Consider the following 20,814-nt stretch of genomic DNA (forward strand, 5'->3'; position numbering starts at 1 on the left):
AAGGAGGTGAGCTCCAGGACCTCTGCACACTTCTTGTTACCCAAGTCCTGGAGAACTGCAGCCAGGCAGTGGCATCTTAGACAATGAAACACTGGAAGGGAAAGCCACAAACAGCCTCCTTTCCCCCATGGCACACTTAGAAGACCAGAAAACCACTTCTTACAGGAATTGCCTTTATTTCCTGTAAGAAAGCTGAGAGAAATATGACAGATGACTGTGACCACCTTCCAGTCCACTCCCCCAAAGCACAGCTACTTCTTGAGAACGTAAGTAGTGACAAACAGAAAGCAACAATGGTAGTTAGGCTGGATACAGAATAAATCCTGCAAATATGCCACACTAATGATTAAATATATTAACATAAACATGTATTATTTATGGGTGAAATACATAACTTATCACCATTACAGTCTAGAGCATTTGCAGTTTCCAAAGTGAGGGAAATGCTCGTGAAGTGCAAGTAGTTTGTCATTTTATCAACAGCTCTCAAACCCCCAAAAAAACTTCTTAACTACAACCAGAAAAATTACAGACCACAGCCATGTTTGCCTTGTGATTACTTGAAAGCTAAATAAATCTTCTCTTTGAAGTGGAAACGAAGGTTTTTGAATGTTTTACTGAGTTTTTGGCCACAGATTTTATATATAAAAGCACCGATTTAAAACTTATTATATCCCAAGCAGGATAATTTTTTGAAACACTCTGCTTACTTCTTGGATGAGTTTATGTTTGATTCCATCACAGTAATTCTACAGCTCTCATAATACAGAGAATTAGTCAGGAAAACAAAGAAAATGACAGATATTTCCATTCATAGATGACTGGTCTGCAGCTCGGTGATCTTGCAACCAGATTTCTCCCAGGAGTGGGAGAAGTCATTCTCTTCTTTTCAGTATCACATGGCATAAGCAATTAGAAAAGCCTCAAATTACATGAATTCTCTTATCCTGATTTCACAGATATAGTCTTAACTTAAGCCTTTAGATTACCCTCAAGTCTCTACTTGGAAAAACTAACACTACACTTACATATCAAGTCCTATCTTTGCCATCAGAAATTTCACTAACTGCACATATGCCCTGCAGCTTTTTTTTTTTTTTTTTAATTATTTCAGGACCACAACAACCCTGAAGAAACACTGAGTCCCAGGTTAACATCCCCCATAGAAAAGTATGTGTGAAGAGATGGTGCTTGATAACATCTGCAGAACCATCTGGGCAGCTTTGTTGCTGTTGACGTCAAGGTGGGCATCTCTGAGTATTGCAGACCCTGAAGGAATTCAAACTCAGGAAGAAGACCCATTATAGAAATTGAGCCAAAATACAAGGAGTAAGTTTTATTCTACATTAGTAGTCTGCCCAGTCAGACTGGATAGGACTCTGAGCAACCTGGTCTAGGTGAATATGTTCCCATTCATTTCAGGGGTTGGACTAGGTGACATTTAAAGGACCCTTCCAACCCAAACTGCTCTGTGGTTCTGGGAGAAAGTGGGCCAGCAACGTAAGTCCATTCCTCCATATCTGCTACATGCAGAACAGCGCCTAGCTTTGCTGCATTGCTGCCAATCGTGTTAGAAGGGCTATTAAATGTCACGAGTAAGGTTTTATTACAGTCTAATTACAAAAGAGGTAAGACAAGATTCATTGTCTACTCTCTGTCTCATGTGGTATTAAAAACATTTCCCAAAGCAACACAATCTGGTTAAGTCAAAATGAGCTACTAGACTTGTTGGGCCATAGGTATGACCCAGGTGTAGCAACTCTGCCTTTTGTTTAATAAAGAGGAAGAAAAAAAAAGAAAAGGCTGTGTGATGATTCCAGCAGAAAAGGAAGAAATGGATCAAGTGGAATTCTGACATGCAAATTTAAAATCCCAGATCCTTATGGGAAAAAAGCAGTGATTTACTTTTGGGGGTACCTGTAACTTCCCAACACATTGCACTTCATTGCTTAGGAAACCTTTGTGTCTGTGGACCTTTTGTGCTGAAGTTGTATGCCCTGAGTTCAGGCTGAGTGTTCTGAGGAGCTGCAGCCAAAACAACCCAGTCACTTCCAAGAATGTAGCTGGGCAAAAAAGGGAACCTTTTATTCTCAGAACACAGGGCATTGAAACTTGTCCCAGCATAAATTCTTTTCACTCCCCAACTTGTGAGTACTTGAACTCAGAATTCCAAACCGGCTCTTCCACAGTGTCTTTCCCCAGGTTTGTATAAGTCAAGTGAAATAAAAACATCATCCTGACTACTCTTTTGCAAAATATTCCTGTTTAAAATTAGATATAAGAGAACAGATAGCCAGCCTCCTAAATCAAGGACTTAACGCTTCTCAGTCATTTGATAAGCACAAGTTTCAACAGCGTTTACTTGTACAAAATGATGGTGTTGGGATGTTTGATACTTACATTTCACAGGTGTAACTAAGTTCAACCAAAACCCATTGAGGACTCTTATCAGATGAAGGCTGAAGAGATAGTTACTTGCAGGAGATGAGAGAATATTTAAACTTTTATCATGGTCCATATAATCTTCTTGAGAAACTTTTATTTCTAGCCATCAGAGATATGAAGTCTGTGTATAAAATATAGTGTGCTACAGCAACTTCTTTTCCATTCAAAAAGGCTGATTCCCATTTAAAAATACCAGAATTAAACTGCAATCTCAGCTCAGCATTAATGGGAACAGCAAATATAGTACCCTAAGATAGAGTGCCTATAACATACATAACTTATCTGTACAGAACAAGCTGGCAGTGCAGTTACATCTTTAGCAAACCACACTCAATATAAAAAGGATTTACTTGCATGCAAGAACATTTGCAGTCTCTGTGCAGCTTTACTTTGAATAGATTTAACATTTAACTAGTTCAACCACATTAATCCTTGAGCTCCAGACTCCTGGAAAAGTATTTATCATTCTTCATTTTGAACCAAAAATGACATTTGTGGCAACAAAAGGTGGAATTTCAAAAAATTGTATGCAAATTTCGAAACATCAGTATCTAAATAAATATGAAAACCTCCCAACTTTCTCAAATAAAAAAGTAAGATTCATAGCAAAGCTATGCTTTCCTCATTTATATCAGAATAAGTTTTAAGCTTTAAAAGCCAGAACTTGGAGCAGCTTTTTCTCAGATAGTAAAGGCCATCACTTTTGAAGTGTCCCAATTGCAAAAGCTAAATTGCAGCAATAATGATGAAATTCTCTAGTCAGAAGGACCTCTAGATTGAAATTTTAAATGAGAAACCAACTCAGGGCAGTTACTGATAATGCAAGTTAATTAAAAGCATTTTTGAACATTTGTCCTATTTCCTCACTGTGATTTCCAGGTTTGCTGAAGAGTTTCCTATTGTGCTGCACATCATGCTCCAGGGTACAGCAATAGCTGCCCTTTATGCAATGCCTTTATTCGATACTTTGAATTTTACAGTCTATCTTGAGATAAAGGCAGAGAGAAGCAGATTAAAGGAAAGTATGTTTTACTGCCGTTACACTGCTTTCCTCCTGGAGAAGGACAGACGGGAGTTTGTACAGCTAAGTCCACCCCTGGCTGTCTCCCACTCCCTGACACTACTCACTGCTCCTTCCCCTCTGCTGCAGACCACAGCCTTCCAAGAAAACCCCACCAAAACACAAAAACCCTAATGCCTCCATGTGTTAACCCAAGAAAGGACTTTCTTGTCTTAACCCAAGAAAGGAAATGAAGCAATTGAGAACAAACCTGAGAGCCCTACAGCAGTACATCCCCCACTCCAAGACAGCTAGAGCTATGGAGAACTGTTTTGACATTTTAGCATGTGCACGTATGGACCAGCAAGCAGAGATTGCCATGTTTTCCTGTCACAAGTAATATGTAAAATGCCACAGCACCTGGCCCACAGCTCTGGTTCAGGGAAGATTAACTTGCTCTTCACCTTAATAGCTTTGGGCAACTTGGTCCCTCTTACAAGGGGAGATTTACACAACAGCTCCACCATCACTGTGGTAAGAAAATTTCCTTGGAAGCCAAAGCCTCCTCTCCACTTCAGATGGATGTGAGACATGATCCTGCTTTCTGCAGTGGGGTATGATTTTTCAAAAATAGCTCATCCACAGGTTTAAGAAACTGAGCTTGTGAAACACTAACTGTGTCTCCTATTAGTTTAAGCAGATTCCCTGCCCCTATAAACCACAAACCCAGAAAATCCAGCTTCTCTCCCATTCCCTAGAGGACTGCTGTCTTGTAGATGGCAGGAGAAAGGAGACCGTCTCCTGCTCCTCATGCAGAGATTCCCATTCCTCTCCAGTAGAAAGCACTTCACCTGCCTGTCATCCTCTTCAATAACTTGTCCTGGAAAACTACAACAGCTTGAGCAAGTCTCATCTGACTTGTGGGTCTGAACTTTGACATTTGTTCACTGTCCAAATCTCTTCCCTCACACTTCAACAAAGCACTTTTCTCTTTCTTCTTCCTTTTTATTTTTATATTTTACTCTCCCAGGCAGACACCAGAAAAATCCCTTGTACAGTGACTTTTCCTATCAGTACCACATTAAATTTGCATCCTCCAAATAAAAATTCTCATCTTTTCTCCCACCAGTTGAGACTTCTGCTGCCAACTCTCCTAGCTCTCTTAATCAAGCATATTTGTCAATGAACTTGCAATTACAATGCATGTGCTTGATAAAGCACATATGTGTAAAAATAAACTGCCAAACACTTTCACAAATTAAATAAGACATTAAGCTGCCTCTTGCTTCCCTCTCCCCAGTTCAATCCCTCTTCAAGTCCTCGTATCCTCCTTCTGTCTGCAGCCACCTCCATGCCTGCTGTTCTGAGCTGTTCTGCCCTCAGCTTGACTCAGCACTTCCATATTTCAGCATATTTCCCTCTGTCTCACCAGCCTTATGCACAGACTGGGACAATGCAGAAGCCATTATGCCACTCTTTAGCAATAACCCAAGCTAAACAAAAGAACTTCCAGCTTGCTACATTCTAAGCAAAAGCACTTTCTGAAATACCAAAATGCATATGCCTACATTTGCTAATAATACAACCAAGCAGCTTTCTGGTCAGTGAGTGTAAAGTACTTCAAGTTGTTTTTTTTTTTTTTTAAACTCCATTTGACTTCTTGGATGCGACCCACTCTTATAAATTATACATACATACATATATATATATATATATATATATATATATATAATTATATATATATATAAATTATATATATATATATAATTATATACAGGACTTATATTATTATTATATTATTTATTATATTATTATATACAGGACTGTGGGTTTTCCCTCATTTCGCAGCTACACTGTTGGCTTTATCTTTACAGTTTCTGCCTTCTGTAGATGCTCTCCTGTCCTGGCTGTATTTTTTATATTCACTACCTCCACCCTTGAACCTTTCCTCAACTTTTATTAAAAAAAAAAACCCAAAACCAAAGACCAACAAAACCCCACCCAAATTCTCTTTCTCACCTCACCCGTGTTCCGACAGACGCCCGCTCAAACTCCCAGGCTTGTTTGTGATCTGCTGCCTGCCCGCTCTGCTCAGAGCCCTTCTGGGCATCTCTGCCCCCAGCACCTCCCTGTAACACACACTGGAGGAACAAAAAAAGCCCAGACAAAAAAGCCAGCCCCACCTGGACCCTGCTGCTGTTTCTCCTTTACCTTGGAATAGAAGCACTCTGCTAGAGTTGTTTCTTTCAAAAAGAGTGGTGGCTGCAGCTGTGCCCTGGCAGACAACATTGGTCTGCCTCAAATAGAGAAACAGGTTTTATTTCCATATAAATAAACAGCCTCCGCTGAGGAAGGCAGGGAAGCAGCACAGAAAGGAAAATAATGCAAGCATGCGATTTCTAGTAAGTTTTTGTCAGTGGATCTTCATTTCTTTGCTCCTTGCAAAGGCTATAACACCAATCCACTTAAACCTTATTTTGTTTGCAAGAAACAGCATCTTCTTTCTCACTACTGATTTCCTGACTTCAGCAGGTTCACAGGAGGGTTCACAATCCCTTTATTGTCCACTTTATTAACAAGCAGGAAGGTTTTCATTTACTACTTGAGCTTTCCATGAGCTCTAAAGATCAGGAGAGATACTACTGAAATGCAATTTGATTGCAAGTAAGCACCAAAAGAATAAAGTGGGACTAGAACATGCAAGTACTGGTTATTTCAGGACTTGTGACTGGCACAAAGATCCCTCACTCTGCAGATAGATACTACTTTTTCTTCAAAGACTAAATAGCACAAGCAGTGTCTCTCCTGAATGTTCCACTGACACCACTTTTTTCCTGAACACTAAGTAAGTCAATGTGGTTTTCACTCTGTTTCATTCCCTACCTCTTTAACTAGCCTATGCTGCAGCTCTGTCTGGGAGTGGAAACAATACATTGGTATTGCAGACCACTGGATTGGTGAGGGAGAGGGCAAGGAAAAACGTTTAAAGATAAATTAAAATCCTATTCAAAATATTTCTGATCCTTAAAAGTGTTTGAAAATCATATAGACATGGTGCTTCCTTCCGGTAGGCTTCAGGGGAGTTTTGCAAGCAAGATTTTCATTGTACTGAGACACAAGAAGATTGAAGTCTGGGTTTCATCCCACTCCACAGGTGGAATGAAAGAGGTCTTAATGAATAGATGGTAGAAAATTTCAGTTCTCAAAGAAGTGAATCTCTCAATACCATGGACATGTCATCTTCTCACAGTGTTTCTGTCACACAGATGCTTTGGTCACACAGCAGTACAATATGTGCTACTGTAAACTTGCTTAAAAGCACCTTTCCTGGACTCTGAGGCAAATGCACTAGAGCTGTATTTCAGAATTTTTTTAATTGAATAATTTTTTCTTCATGCGCTGTTTTAACACGAGTGCCTCCACACAGCATGATTGCTCTTCCACAAACACATACTACTGGCATGTAGAAAAAATTGTCAGCCCAAAACACTAATGATCCTAAATAAAACCAAATAGAAAGAAATGAAAGACAAAGGACCATACAGTCGATTTGGGAAATGCTTCCTGGAGCTGGAGAGAGAGAGGCTCCCTGCAGTGCTAACATCTGCAGAAGACAGAAAATTTATTTCCCCCTCTCCCCAGAAAGAACTAGAGATGGAGGGAGAAGAGGAAATGGCAGACAGCAGATAATCTCTATTTTACACCAACAGACAAAATGACAGTGGAAAAGACTTCTGCCCTCTGGGGTTCACAGGAAACCAGTCACAGGATATGTGTTCCTTTCAGTTCAGTAAGTGTACACTCTGGCAAGTTGTGTCATTAAACACAAATGGATTTTTCTTTCAGTTACAACCACAAGCAGCATCACAAAAATTTTTGCAAAATCGCTTACTATTAGTATGTTGAAGAATATGAATATAGTATTAAATAAATATTAATATATTTAAGTCTAGAAGGAATGATACAATACCTGTTATATATACATAATAACTAATGATTTGCTCCATTAAGCCCAAGGAAGAAAGCCTTTCACAGACACAACTGACCTGGGGTTGTTTTTTGCATTTTTGGGTTTTTTTCCTTTTGTTTTGTTTTTTGTGTGTGTTTAAAGAAACAAAACTGAAATTGCAAATCCAAATTCCATCAGAGGGCTTTCAGGTAACCTTTTCTCAGAGCGCAGTATAAATGTTTACCCACTTCTCTCAAAATGTCATCAATGTTGTGTTGAGCACATGCAGTGCAGGCACTGAACCAGCTTTTACTCATACTATAATATTAATGGGCAGAGGATGTGATTGCATTTTTATTATTTCTTTAGACTCTTTTAAGTGTTTTATCAAGTATCCAAATACTACTGACCATGGGCTTTCCAGGATTTTCTTTTTTTATTATAATTCATAAGTGGCTTATACAAACACACCAGGGATTATATGACTCAAGTGCTGTTTTGTGGCTTTAAAAATATCTTTACTTCAAATAAAAGTCAATTGCCAAAAAAGATCTCGTCACCCCTGACTGCCTCTAACAATCCTCTCCCTTCTTCTAAAACCAAGGTAGCAGTAACAAAACAAAACAAAGAACAACAACCCCCCCCCCCCCAAAAAAAAAAGTGAAAAAAAAGTGGAAAACCCCAACAACTTTCAATATCTCTGACAATTTGTCAAACCTGTCATGTTCAAGGTAAAAGTCATTGTAGCACTGAAAAGTAGAAATTTTTGAAAAACACAAAGAACATAACCTTTTGGTTCTATTCTATTTTTTTTTCTGATTGACACATGCCAGCTGTTCAATGACTGTTTTAATGCCTTCTACTTCCACTCTGTCAGTAAAAACAACAAAAAATTTCAGTTCACATTTAACAAAGGGCTCATTTACAAACACCTCATTTAGCAAGTAAAATTTGTATGTAGTTTCATCCCCTTAATGTTTTCTGTTCATCCTATAATCTCATTCATCACAAGTGCATTTCACAATATCCTATCACCCCACTGCCACAGTAGAGAGATTTATATATATCCTTGAAGGCTCTTGCAGAGTCAGAAAAGGACAGCTTGATGAGTTTGTCCTTTGACATGCAAGAAGCCCAAACAGCTTTCAGAAGTTTTTTACCTCTTACTTTTAAACAGATGATAAACTATGTTATAAAGTTAAGAGAAATTAACGTGAGAGTATTAACTGTCAAATGAGAAGACGAAAGTGAGATCACAGGATTGAGCTCTTTGTAGAAATCCACGAAAAGAGGTGCTGATGGTTAATTAAGATTGTGCTGATAAGTGTCAAAAGTCAAGTTCTCAATTTCCCCTACACATTTCAAGTATAATTAGGTTTAAAATAAAACAGACTAACAGTGCTGACAGACACGGGATCGCTTGTTTATGTTCTGACTCTGCTTTGTATTATCTGTAAAGGACAATAAGATTTCATACATATGCATTAAAGAGCTGCTTCACATTCTTTGTCTGAAGAGCTCTTAGCATGGTACAGACTGAACTCCTAAATATTAGTGTTAAAAAACAAACAAACAAGCAAAAAACTCCAAACAAAACCAAAAAGAAACAAAACCACTCTGGTCACCCCAAACTAGAGCCAGGTAATTAGAAAACCAGAAGTTCCATTTGTAAGCTCTTTCCAGGGTGCCAGGCTCCCTTGTAGAATAAACCATGCTGTCCCTAACCCACTGAGGCGTTTGGAAAGCCAGCCTGTGGCTCAGAGCATTCCCCACACGCACGTGTACAACCCCCTCGCACCCACAGGAAGGGAGAGGTGAGGAGCCTGGAACGCCTACTCTCCCAACAGCACCAAATTTCCATTCCGCATTGTGTCTCGCTGGTTTCTCGCTCGCACAAAGGCTGGTTTGTCATCTTTGCCACAAGCACTGCAGGCAACAGCAAATTCGTGTGCTTCACATGTGCCGACTTGCAACACCAGTTCGCAGCGAGACCTCTCTGGTTACTGAGTGTGCTGCTTCATACCTGAACAACAGAAAGGCTCACGCCTCAGCTTTGGCTCTCCCCCATCTCACTTTTGCCAGATTTGTGGCAAAAGACCAGTTACATGTGTTGGCATGACAAAAATATTAAGGCTATGTGTGAAGTTGTGCACCAAACCCCAGACTTCCCAGAGCTGTTACTGGTTGTGCTGCTCACATTTGCCTGCCCTCCTCCAGCTTGCCCAAGACTTTACTGTAATGAAGCTCCTAATTACATGGTCACATGGAAAGCTTCCCATAAGAGCAGAGTCCTCCATTCAGTGCCTAAAATGGCTGGTGCTTATTCAATGTGGATGTTTAATACTTTTTTTCCCGTTTCACTGTCATTTACAGAATGATCTCAGCTTGCTCCAGAAACACAACCAGCTCACTTATGGGTCCCCGCACTGCTCAGCACATGAGTTCTCCCTCACAAAGCATGCATTTTTTTATAGTGTCCTAAGACACCAGGAGTATTACTGGTACTTGATGACAAAGACAAGATAAATTCCAAAGTTCTTTATTTAGGTGCCCAGTTTGAGAGAACCAAGGCCTGATTATTCAGTACATCCACAGCAATGAGTCCATTGACTTCCTTTGCAGTTGTACTAACTTGACACTTCTCCAGCCATCCCAGAATTTATTAGATTGCTATGCAGCAAAATAAATCACTTTTCTTTACAAAGTGTGCTTAAATGGAGCCTCTTTCCCGGATGCCCAGCAGGTTCTTGCCTTTCCCTTCCTCCAAACTTCCCTACTGCTTTCATGCAGCACCTCCCAGCTCCTGCAACAAGTGAAGCTGTGATTCAGCAGGAGATAATCTCTCCTGCTACTGCCTTGGTCTGCTCCACGGGGCACTAAGGTAAACACGGATCTTCTCAGCTGAAAAGCCCAGGATCACATCAGGCAACTAAAACCCAAACCGTAACACACAAACACTGATATTGCAAGCACTTGACATCAGGGAAAAGAAAATCATCCTTGACATCAGGGAAAAGAAAATCAAGGATATGTTCTTTGAAAGAAGACTATTTTAAGATTGTTAAAAGCAAATGTTTCCCCTTTCCTGAGAAGTTCTCATCATATGAGTGTGTGTGATTAATCAGCAGGCTGATGCACTGTCTCTCCTTTTTAAGCTCAGGGAGAAATGGGAAACTTCATGCTGTTTTTACTGCTGGGTTAACCACAGTCAAGGGGGAGGACAAGGGGTACACACCATTTATCAAGAGTGGGTTGTTGCTACCTGCAGAAGAAGAGCCCAAGCCCTCAAATCTTCAGTTCAATTACTTCCAGATTAGACAAAGCAGACTCTATAATCCCTGACTTCTTGCTCAACTTGCTTTAAAGTCTTTTCTCTGCTGGAAAACATATTCAGAGAGGCTAGAGGAATTGGTCAGGATGATTAAAAAGGAGAGAGAATGAGAAAGGAACACATGAGCAACCTTGAGATGAGGAAGGCTTTTACAAAGGGACAGTGCATTTTTACTTGCACAAGAAATGCAAGCAGGAACAGACAGACAATCTTCCAGGACCTGTTCCATTTTGGTCTGCTATTTCTCTGAGTACACTGAAGGTAACAGAGATGCTTTGTGCAAATACTGATGACTGTTAGATATTAAAAACTCTCCAATAACCAAAGGATGGAGAGAGCAGTTGGAGATGCTCTTCCCTTGAACTCTCTGGAAATCGGCAGTAACCTGCGTTCACTGTATCCTAACTTGTGCCATTAGCACTGGAATGATTTAAGATCCCTGCCTATTCTAAATTTCTACCATGCACAGTTTTGTGTCACTCTCAGAAGCAGTTCTCAGAAAAGCAAGATTCACAAAACCTCAGCTGGCATCTGCCCGCCCTTATTTCAACATGCCTGTGTGCTTTGTGGTTTAAGACGCAGCCTGAGTCAATGCTGATGTAAATACATACATGTTGTGTCAGTTCTGGATACAGACACTGCAAAAAGCCATGAGAGATACTTGGCAGAGATTCTGGGTGGGCACTCCTCCCACTTAGCACCATTACTGAACACTGCTGATGTACACGCTCTAACAGCAGCTGGAAAGCACTGGGCAATTATTTGCAGCTGAGCTGGCAACTCAAGGCTATTCTTCTGTACTTAAGAAAACCAATTTCCCTTAGGGAAGCAGCAGGTTATTAGTATAGAAGTACTGGCAATACCTTAGGAGCTGCACATCTCCAAACACTCCACTCTCCTCTATGAGGACCATAGAAAGTCCCTTTCAAAAGACAACAGAGCTATTGCAACTGCAAATTTCTAACTCTCTGAAGTAGGTGGGAAATGATCTGTTCTGGACATCTATTAGCAGACTCCTCAAATATACAACACAGAGAAGATCATAAAAACAAATTACTATGTGCATTATATTTTTCTTCTAGACACATCTGCATAGCAATTTAGGGGAAGATCACTGGGAAGAAAAGAAGGCATTCTACTGGCTGTGAGTAGCCTGTTAAACCTTCTGGAGGTTCAGAGTGTCATTGACTCCATGGTAAGAATCCACACTAAGTGTCTGCAGCTCAGCCAGCCTACAATTGTACGATGCCTTTGCACTGACCTGTCAGCCCAGGTACTCTGCTGACAGCAGTGTGGACAGATGGACAGACACCTACATGCCCCTTTACCCTTTTCACCAAGGGCAAGGCCAACACCCCAGCCAAAGCAAGCTGCATAGGTGTGAGCAGCCTGCAGGAGGGTAAACCCAACAAAAACCATGTAATCCATAGTAACTAATAGGTGTCCAACTCAGCAGCATCCAGCAGAAGGGCAAGCCCCAGACCAATAACACATAAAAAGCCAAACCAAACCTGAACCAAGCAAAAAACACCCCCAAATCCTGTCCAACCTTGAATAAATCTATTAAAGCTCACACATGTGCAGATAAATCCTTTTCACTTATCAGTTTAATAAAAGATAATATCAGTTTAAGCCAAGGTGGCACAACTTGTCCAGTTCTACTCAATGAGAACTAATGCAGGATGCTTACTCACAAAAAGATTGGTTAACAAAACTGACAAACCATTAAATGCTTAACAGGAAGTCTCAAGAAACACCAAGTTTCTCAGCACCCTATATTGCAGCAATCTATTTCTTCCTCTCCCCTCCCTCCTTCTTTTTTCTTTTTCTCTAGAGGATGAATTTATCTCAATTCCAGTAAAAGCAGAAGAAGCAAAGAAAAAAAGCAGCATGTTGGCTGCTACCTTTGCTGCTGTTGAAAATGCAGAACAAATATGAAATTTCAGAGCATGATATTGTCAGAGGAATGGGCTGGCCCTAGCTAAAACTTCTAGAATAAAGCACAGACATAGAAACACCAGCATGCAAACAGAATGAAAAGTTTTGTCTGCTCCCCCTTCTGCTCAATTCACCTCTAAAATTTTCTTATACTGAGTAGTTTCCGTAACTGCATGTCACTGAAATCAAACCAGCAAGACCTTAAAGAGATCAAGCAGACAGTTCCCGAACTTCTGGAGAATGAAAGGGATACAAATGAAACATCTTTTTTGGGACATTAAAAAGCTCTACTCCTAGGAAGAAGAGACTGAAAATTACACATTTCGGGTACTACCCCTGTGAATTTAAATACAGTAAGGCATTATTTCTGGTTACACACCAGTCAACCATTTCTCCAACGAACTTGAGGAGGAACATTACTGAGACGCAGATGCAGCCAAGTAACGTCACTAAAATGCCATGACTGGCTGGTAGAGCAAGTCTGGGAGATTGCTGGGTATGCCTAGAAGGCAAACTGGCTATCAGGTTTTCAAACCCTCTATAGAGCATTGTGAGTTCAAGTGGCTTGGGTTTCTTTTGCTCTATAAAAGCCCGATAAATAAATCTACTGATAAAAATTCTGCATTGAAAAAATGAAAAAGAAAATCATTACTTCAAGTACCGAGTAGCTACAGTTTGAACTTCCTTGGAAACAAGGGTCACTGAATTTAAATAACAAGTTGTAATCCCTGGGCCAACAAAGCTCTGTTTCTTACTAATGCATCCTCCTTTTCTCCCATTTACTTCCTAGTTAGTTGTGTCATTGAGCCTTCCCTTTCACCTTCCCTTTTGCTCCATGTCTCCTGCCACCCTGAAAAGGTGAGAGAAGAGCTATGGTTAGTCAAGCAGAGCATACATGCTGACTTGGTTTGGCAGCATCCAGGTGTTTGACATCCACAACCATTGAGTTTGAGAGTCCCTCCAGGAAGGTTAAAAGCCGTGTCTCCTCTGCACACCTGCCTCTTCTGAAAAACATTGGTCATGAATTTCATTCACAATCATCTTCAGATTTACTCTGAGACATCAAAAGACTCCAAGTTTGAGGGACAAGTGAATAAACTGCTTAAAGCTTATGCCTACAAGAAACAAAATATACAAAAAATCTATGCTTTTAACATTTATTTCTTTTCTATATTAAAAACCTCACTGTACTACTTAATACTTTTTAAATTTTGCAATGTATGGACAGCTGTACTGTGTGGTTCCTCACACTACATGGACAGGAGACTGAAAGTACAGTTTCAGAAAGCCATAAACATGGCATGAATCTTCAAATATTCATTATGTAAACCCAAGTAATTTCTTATACTTCTTATACTACTATTATTCTTAGTTTGCTTGATACATATTTCTGTTAAAGAATGCAAATTTGTACACAGGCAAAAAGAAAAAAAAAAAAAAGAACTGGTATTAAAAACTGAAGCAAAGGAACCCAAACCACAGGTGCCAACACGGAACTTAAAATTTATTTGAGGAATTCTGGCAAGTCATCACAAATGAGCTCTCATAGGAATTCCAAAATTAGGTTAGCAGTTTCTTGTGAACATTAGGTAAAGAAAAAAATGCCCCGAAAACACAACAAAACTACTGCCAAGAAGGCTGTAGTTTATGCTGCTTTCCTTCTGGGTTCAGCCATTGCTAATTAATATAAATCATCATCCAGATCTCTCTCCCTTTGTGTCAAAAAGGGGTAAGATAGCTTCAACATGTTCGCCCACTCCCCCAAAAACCAAAACACAAAGGAAAAGTGTTCAAAACCAGTTAGCTATATATACAGGCAATGGCAGGTATTACACCTCTAGTCCATGCATGTGGCATGTATTCAGATTTAAGCGCATCAGCAAAGATGGTCTGCAAAATTATGATTCAGAGATAAAGTTACTTGAGATACTCCCAATCCTTTTGTTTTAATACAGTTTATGCCTTACTTTGTCTCTTTAGCATAGGGGGTAATTGCTCTTATAAGTTCTTAAAAAGTAATTCTTGACAGAAGGGCATTGGAAATTCCTGAACCAGAGGGAATAAGAAGCCACCTTAAACCAGCAGTCAATACGTGATGTGCTCAGGGTGAAACCCCAAGGCACCGCTTCTCGAGCAGTAAGCCACCACAAGCTTGTCAGAGAATAAAGTCACAAAAAGAGGAGAAAAAAAAAAAAACCTGACTCACATCTATAACATGAAAGGACCATTTCTGACATTTTTGGTTCATACACATGTTGCACACAGGCCGGCAGTGCGCTTGAACAGCCAAGGTCAGTCACCCTGGAGGGCACCTGTATCTCCAGGAAGGTTTGAGATTTGGCTGGGGTGGAAGGGGCAAGGGCATGGGGAGTCAGTGGGCTTGTTTGTTTGGACAGCACTGACAGTGCCTTAACTATTGCAAAACAGGGAAGAGAAAATAGTGTTAAATACTTCATACAAAGCAATGCTCCAGCTCTTACTACTCCTTTTATAGAGGACTTCCCTTGTTAAATTTTTTTTTGAGCTTAAAAACAATACACAAAGAAGTCAGTGTATTGCTTAGAAATATCTGCCAGCATTAACATAAGAAAATTAAGAATATTTTTAGGATCAGCCTCTACTACCCCTGTTTATGCATCAGCAATTTCAAAACAGCATAGATCAGCCACAAATCAACTCTAACAACTAGTCTTCCAGACAGAGCAATCAAAGAATATATATATTAAAAATACCTGAGTCACACTGGTGGAGCCGTCCTCCAACACAATTTGAATGTGTTAGATTTAATTAGAAGGTGTTGACAAGTACACACACATTTATTCCATAAGGAAAAGATAGTCACCTTTGAGATCTTGAGCAGCAGCAGCAGCCACCAAACTACTTTGGACGTCAGTGGCCAAATGAATATGTAATATCTCTAGCTCTAAACTCCCACCCCCTTCTTTCTCTACTTCAAAACCACTCAAGTATTTAAATATTTAAGACTGCTAACACTGGCTTCCGGTCTTGCCACCATCCAAATTTTACTCAGGGTCAGGATGAAGATGACTTAAGTTGCTGGCAATGTCTGGAGTAAATACTGATCTCCTGCACTCAGTGCTGTTTGTTGCCTCATGTCCCAAAGTTTCTACCAAGATAATACACATCACACTCTTCAAAAAAGGAGATTTTGACTTCTCTGTCTTGTTGACCTAAGATGTCAATAACCTAAGTTTAGTCTTGCATAGCCCATTTGAAAAAATTCTAAATGTGAGTTGAAACACACATCCCCCTCATCTTCCAATTGGAACTATTTTACTCAAGCTGCAACTGAACACCAGAAAGCTTGAGAGCTCTTCACATGACTTAAATCAAAACTGGAACAAAAAATTCTGAATGCTTTCAACTCTCATTCTCTCCCCGACAAGAGCTTAAATACTGGGCCAAGTGACCCTAGTTTCTGATTAAATAAAAGCAAATAAATAAAAGCATGCACCCTTCAGAGCTGGTGAGCCTCACCTGAGCTGTTCACCAGCACTGCCACTAGTACCTGGGGAGGGTGTGTCCCCAAGGGGTCAGGGTGTGTGGGAACAGGCAAAACTCCCCATTTGCCCACACAAACCAGTGATCAGATTAGTAGTAAGCCTCCACTTTGAAATATCTCTTGCACAAAGTCCTTCTCCTCTGTGACAATGGCTCAGTAACCTGAATGAGCTGGGTAACCCAAGGGTTGCTTCAAAACCAGGAGGGGCTTCTGGCTCACTGCAAACAACTCATCCTACAGCAATAACCATACTGAGTGAAAAAAATACAACTAATTTTACGGGGCTGGGCAAAAAAGTAATCCGTCTTTTTATTTTTTAATCACCATGAATTTAAGCAGTTCTGCAACATTATGAGCAGAGCATTGTGAGCACCCATTAGTTCAGGGATAAACAGCTCATTTGTGCTGGGAGATGAGAGGATTTGCAGGCAAGGCAAGGAAGGTGAGCAGTGGAGAAGACCAAGGTAAGCAAACATGAAGACAGGATTGCTGTAAGAAGGGTTATGGGAAGAGAACACATGAAAGAGGGACCACTAAAAGAGCTTCTGTCAGCAACAGCCAGTGCCACAGAGCTAGAACAAACACCTAAGTCAAAATCAGAGGAGAAAAACAGTGGTAGCAACAGCCAGAGTAGGAAGGGAGACTTTGAACAACTACTCTGGTGGGAATAAATATTAAAGGTTGAATTAAAAAAAAAAAAAAAGAAAATAAGAAAGAGCAGCCTGACATTTCCCCTCCCTTGGTGACCTACCCCTGCTCAAACCTCTCTACCACTTCCTTTTGCACCAATGGGCTGTTAAGGCTTCCTTTTTCTTTGATGGAATAGATAGCCAGGAGGTCCTCCAGGCACACCAAGCACTCAACCCAGCCACCTCCCTGCCCACCAGTCAGTCAGGCAGCACACAGCATACACTCAACACCTCAGACACCTTCCCACAGTTACCTGTGAGCCAGAATTTCCTAAACTAAACATTAATATATTACACATTAAAGCATGCAGGTATAAAATCTATACCTTCAGCTGATCTCCCACACTGGACCTCTGAGCAAGGTGATGTGAGCCACACTCTCTTAGAAGAAGCAACAACTGCAGGATAAGTCCCACGTGCACAGGTTTGCTGATGGTTGGGGGTTTATCTTGTACTCCAGTTGTTCTGTGTTTTTTTCAGGCAAACATTAATTTCATGACTTAAACCACTAATCATGAAATTTTCACTTTGTGTATGTTTGGAAAAAAAATAATCAAATAGTGTAGGAAGATTAGACCTTAAAAAACACAAACTACAGAAAATCACACGTAGTACGTCAGACCCTGTAACAGCCCACTCACAATGACAGAGCCTCAGAAATCAAGTGGAGAAGAAAACACCTTCTGGGTATTAAATTTTAAGCACAAGTTTTTGTCCCACAGCTCCCGTAAGGCTCACCTGGGTGGCACAACACTTAGCTCAGTCCTCACATTTGCTACCAAACATTAACTTTAAAGCAGGTAACTTAGCTAATAGAATAGCCAAAGTACTGCCAGGAAAACAAACAGAATACACACAATGCATCTCTGCATATGCTGTTTACTATGCATTTTCTTTACTGTTCTACCAAAATGTGATACAATCTTGCTGCTTCAGGTTATATTGTAGTAGGAAGCCTGAAGGACTGGTACAAAAAATTCACTAAAGGGAAATTGAAAACCTTTGCAGTTTTCTGTACACAAACACTGGATTGGTCACCTCCTTCATGGAACTTAAGCAGAGGACCATCACTGCTCCAGCTCTTTTTTGAGGTCACAGAGCTTACAACTGTACTCCCCTTTAAGGGAGAGTTTCCACCAGCTCCAGCTTGAGAGAAATGAAGATAACTGGCAGCAACTGAAGATCTGGCACCAAATGAGAAATTTAATTAGCCGACAGGTGGAGCGAAGTAATTATTCCTCTCTCTGCAGCATTTGGGAGACCACATCTGGAGTACTGGTCTGCTTTGGGAGTCCTGGGAAAAGAAAGACTGACGTACTGGAGTGAGTCCAGTGGATGTCCACAAAGCTGCTGCAGCACTTGACATATGAAGGGGAGATTGAGAGCCGGGTCTGTTCAGTCTGTCCTGGGAGATACTCAAAAGCTGCCTGGATGAGGCCCTGGCTTTGAAGTTACCCCTATTCTGTTCAGGGAGATTATTTCCTTCAAACCTACAGCTCACCTCAGAGATATTAGAGAAACTATTAAAAAGTAGTTTAATGAAAAAGCTAATAAAAAAGTAGTTCTAGAAGGAAATCTGTTCTCTCTAGAGAGATCAGATACAGAAAATAAATTTTTACAATATGGTTGGGGAAAAAACCCATAGGTGACCATTCCTTTAAACAACATTAGGTGTTTCTCCCCATTGCTCCCCTCCCCCTTCTTAAAGTATGATGTGAAAGAGTTCAAAGCTACACACTTGTCACAATTTAAAAACGTTTAGCAAGTTCCCATACCAACAATCATGAAGTAAATCTACATGTCGTGGTTTGACTGCCATTTTCAAGATATTTTCTCAGAAATTATACCTCACAATGGCAATTGCTGATTATGGAAGAAATTCTTATCGCAGTTTGGTGTACCTACATTATCAGCAAACAGATTTTATTCCCTTTGCAGAGTTGCTTATACCTGCATTTTGTTAATATTTCTGTGATATTTCACTTTTGGAAGAGAGCGTCAACAACAGTCAGTGGCATTAAGAAATTCACAGATATGTATTAAAACATCAAAATTAAACTTGAACCACAAGCTCTCTGCACTAGTTTACTTTGGTAAGACCTCGCTCATCAAGATTTACTCTCCAGTTCTTAGGGTGATACTATTTGAATGCATCCTTCTTTAAACAAGGTAGATTGAAAATAAACATTGCATACCATCACAAACTCTGTCACCTTAAAGTTCGTGCATAGCTGTTCTAGATGAAGCTCCTATGGAACATAATAATATAATAATAATAATCCATAATAATATAATAATAATCCTTGTCTTTAGTGGGGCAGATAATGTAAAAAAAAAAAAAAAAAAAACCAAAAACAAAAACAAAACAAAAGGCTATAATAATACCAAAAGATAATAAGTGTAGTAACAACTTTAAAAAAAAAACTAGTTTGAGTAGTCTGATGCTATGAAAATGAACATTCATCTAGTTAACCCGCTCATTCTGGTCATTGCTCTCTTGTCTCTCCTTTTTTTGAGTCAAGAAGTGAAGCACAGCCTCTACCACACCACACAAATACACTCACAGCAACCATGAACATGTCACAGTGGTCCTGGAAGCAGTGCAGGCACATGAGCACAGTGTTCCTCTGGGCCTCTGGGGCTCTCCTGAATCTCCCATGTGAGCTCCTCTGCCCACCGCAGCATAGTGCTGAGCAGGCACAGCTTGGGCCCCAGACTTGCCCTACCCAAGGAAATAAAATCAAAGTAATGCTGTGCACATGCAGGCCCCGATTGTTCTCAGCACAGTCCTGCTGTGCCACACCAGCTCTAAAGGATGACAGATATCTTCTGCAAGACACAAACTGACATGAAAAATCATGGAGGAGTTGACCACAAAAGCAAGATTAAGCTGACTCGTTTAACATCTACATCTATACACTCAGCTTCATAAAGCAGAACTGCCTACTAACTCTACTGCACAGGGAGGAAAAAAAATCCCCCAAACCCCAAACAACGTAACCTCATGGTTTTGAACTAAGATTTGCTGAAAATGTAAGGAAGGGCAGAGACAAGGTTACCTCACCCTTAAAGAAGTCACTGAATCACACTGATGGTCAGTGGTTTAAAAAAAAATAAATCTATAAATGCAAGAATTTTTAAAACTTTTTACAGGACCAGCAGCAAATTTCTGTGAATGTCGAGTCATGAAGCAGTGCAAAGCGATGGTCTCCCCACCCTGCCTGCCATGACTGAGGAGGAGGAAAAGGGACACAGTCTTCCCTGCACACTTTTATCTGCAGCCCTATTTGTTCCTTTTTGGCAGCCCCACTTGAACATTAGGACAAGGAGTTCTGCAGTTTTTAGACATGCCAGTAATGCTGCCCTAAGCAAGAAAGACAGTCAATGCTTGTCCTCTACCTCCCCCCGTGCACAAAAGGTCACTTCCGACTTCCAAATGTAGGGGATGTTTCTTCCACAAGGTCACAACATTTAGCAGCTCTCTTCTCAGTCAAATTTTTGGGCTCACTACTTTTCCTGCAAAAGAGAAACTCCTAGAGAGGTATTCAAAAGAAATTGAAGCCAATGCTATGTGTGGGTTTTTTTTGAGAGCATACAGCCTGCTATACTGAGAGTTAAATCTGCCTTTTCAGCTTCTCAGCTCCTGCACACTGATCTTATCCCAGTTGTAGGCTGGTGGGCTTAAAAAGTTTTTCAACAGTGAATACAGCTAGTACAATGGGTTTCATTAAACATTTTTTCTCCTTTTAAAGGTGGTTTGCTTCAGCCTTTCTGAATAAAATAGAAGAGATATTAAAAAAATAAAAATAAAATAAAAATCCAATATCTATTTCTCTTCACAAGTCCAAAGTATGAGGTCTTACGAATATAAAAATCACTGACCACTCAAAGATACCTAGAGAATCTAATATTTGGAAAGAAAGGCCTGCATATTTAGCT

General features: G+C 40.2%; 1 protein-coding gene across 7 annotated transcripts in view; it reads right to left on the reverse strand.

The window, feature by feature from the left end:
* Positions 1-20,814, reverse strand: part of FYN (FYN proto-oncogene, Src family tyrosine kinase) — a 138,478-nt gene that overhangs the window by 110,151 nt on the left and 7,513 nt on the right. The window contains exon 1 of one of the 7 annotated variants that reach the window (XM_038133625.1): positions 15,396-17,142. The exons of 5 other annotated variants lie outside the window; for them this stretch is intronic. The gene's annotated coding sequence lies outside the window, so the exon portion shown is untranslated. Of the gene's footprint in view, positions 1-15,395; positions 17,143-20,814 lie in introns of those variants that run through there. One more of the 7 variants, XM_038133621.1, reaches the window with a different exon arrangement.

The sequence above is a fragment of the Motacilla alba genome, chromosome 3, assembly GCF_015832195.1.
Source record: "Motacilla alba alba isolate MOTALB_02 chromosome 3, Motacilla_alba_V1.0_pri, whole genome shotgun sequence".
Classification (NCBI taxonomy): Eukaryota; Metazoa; Chordata; class Aves; order Passeriformes; family Motacillidae; genus Motacilla; species Motacilla alba.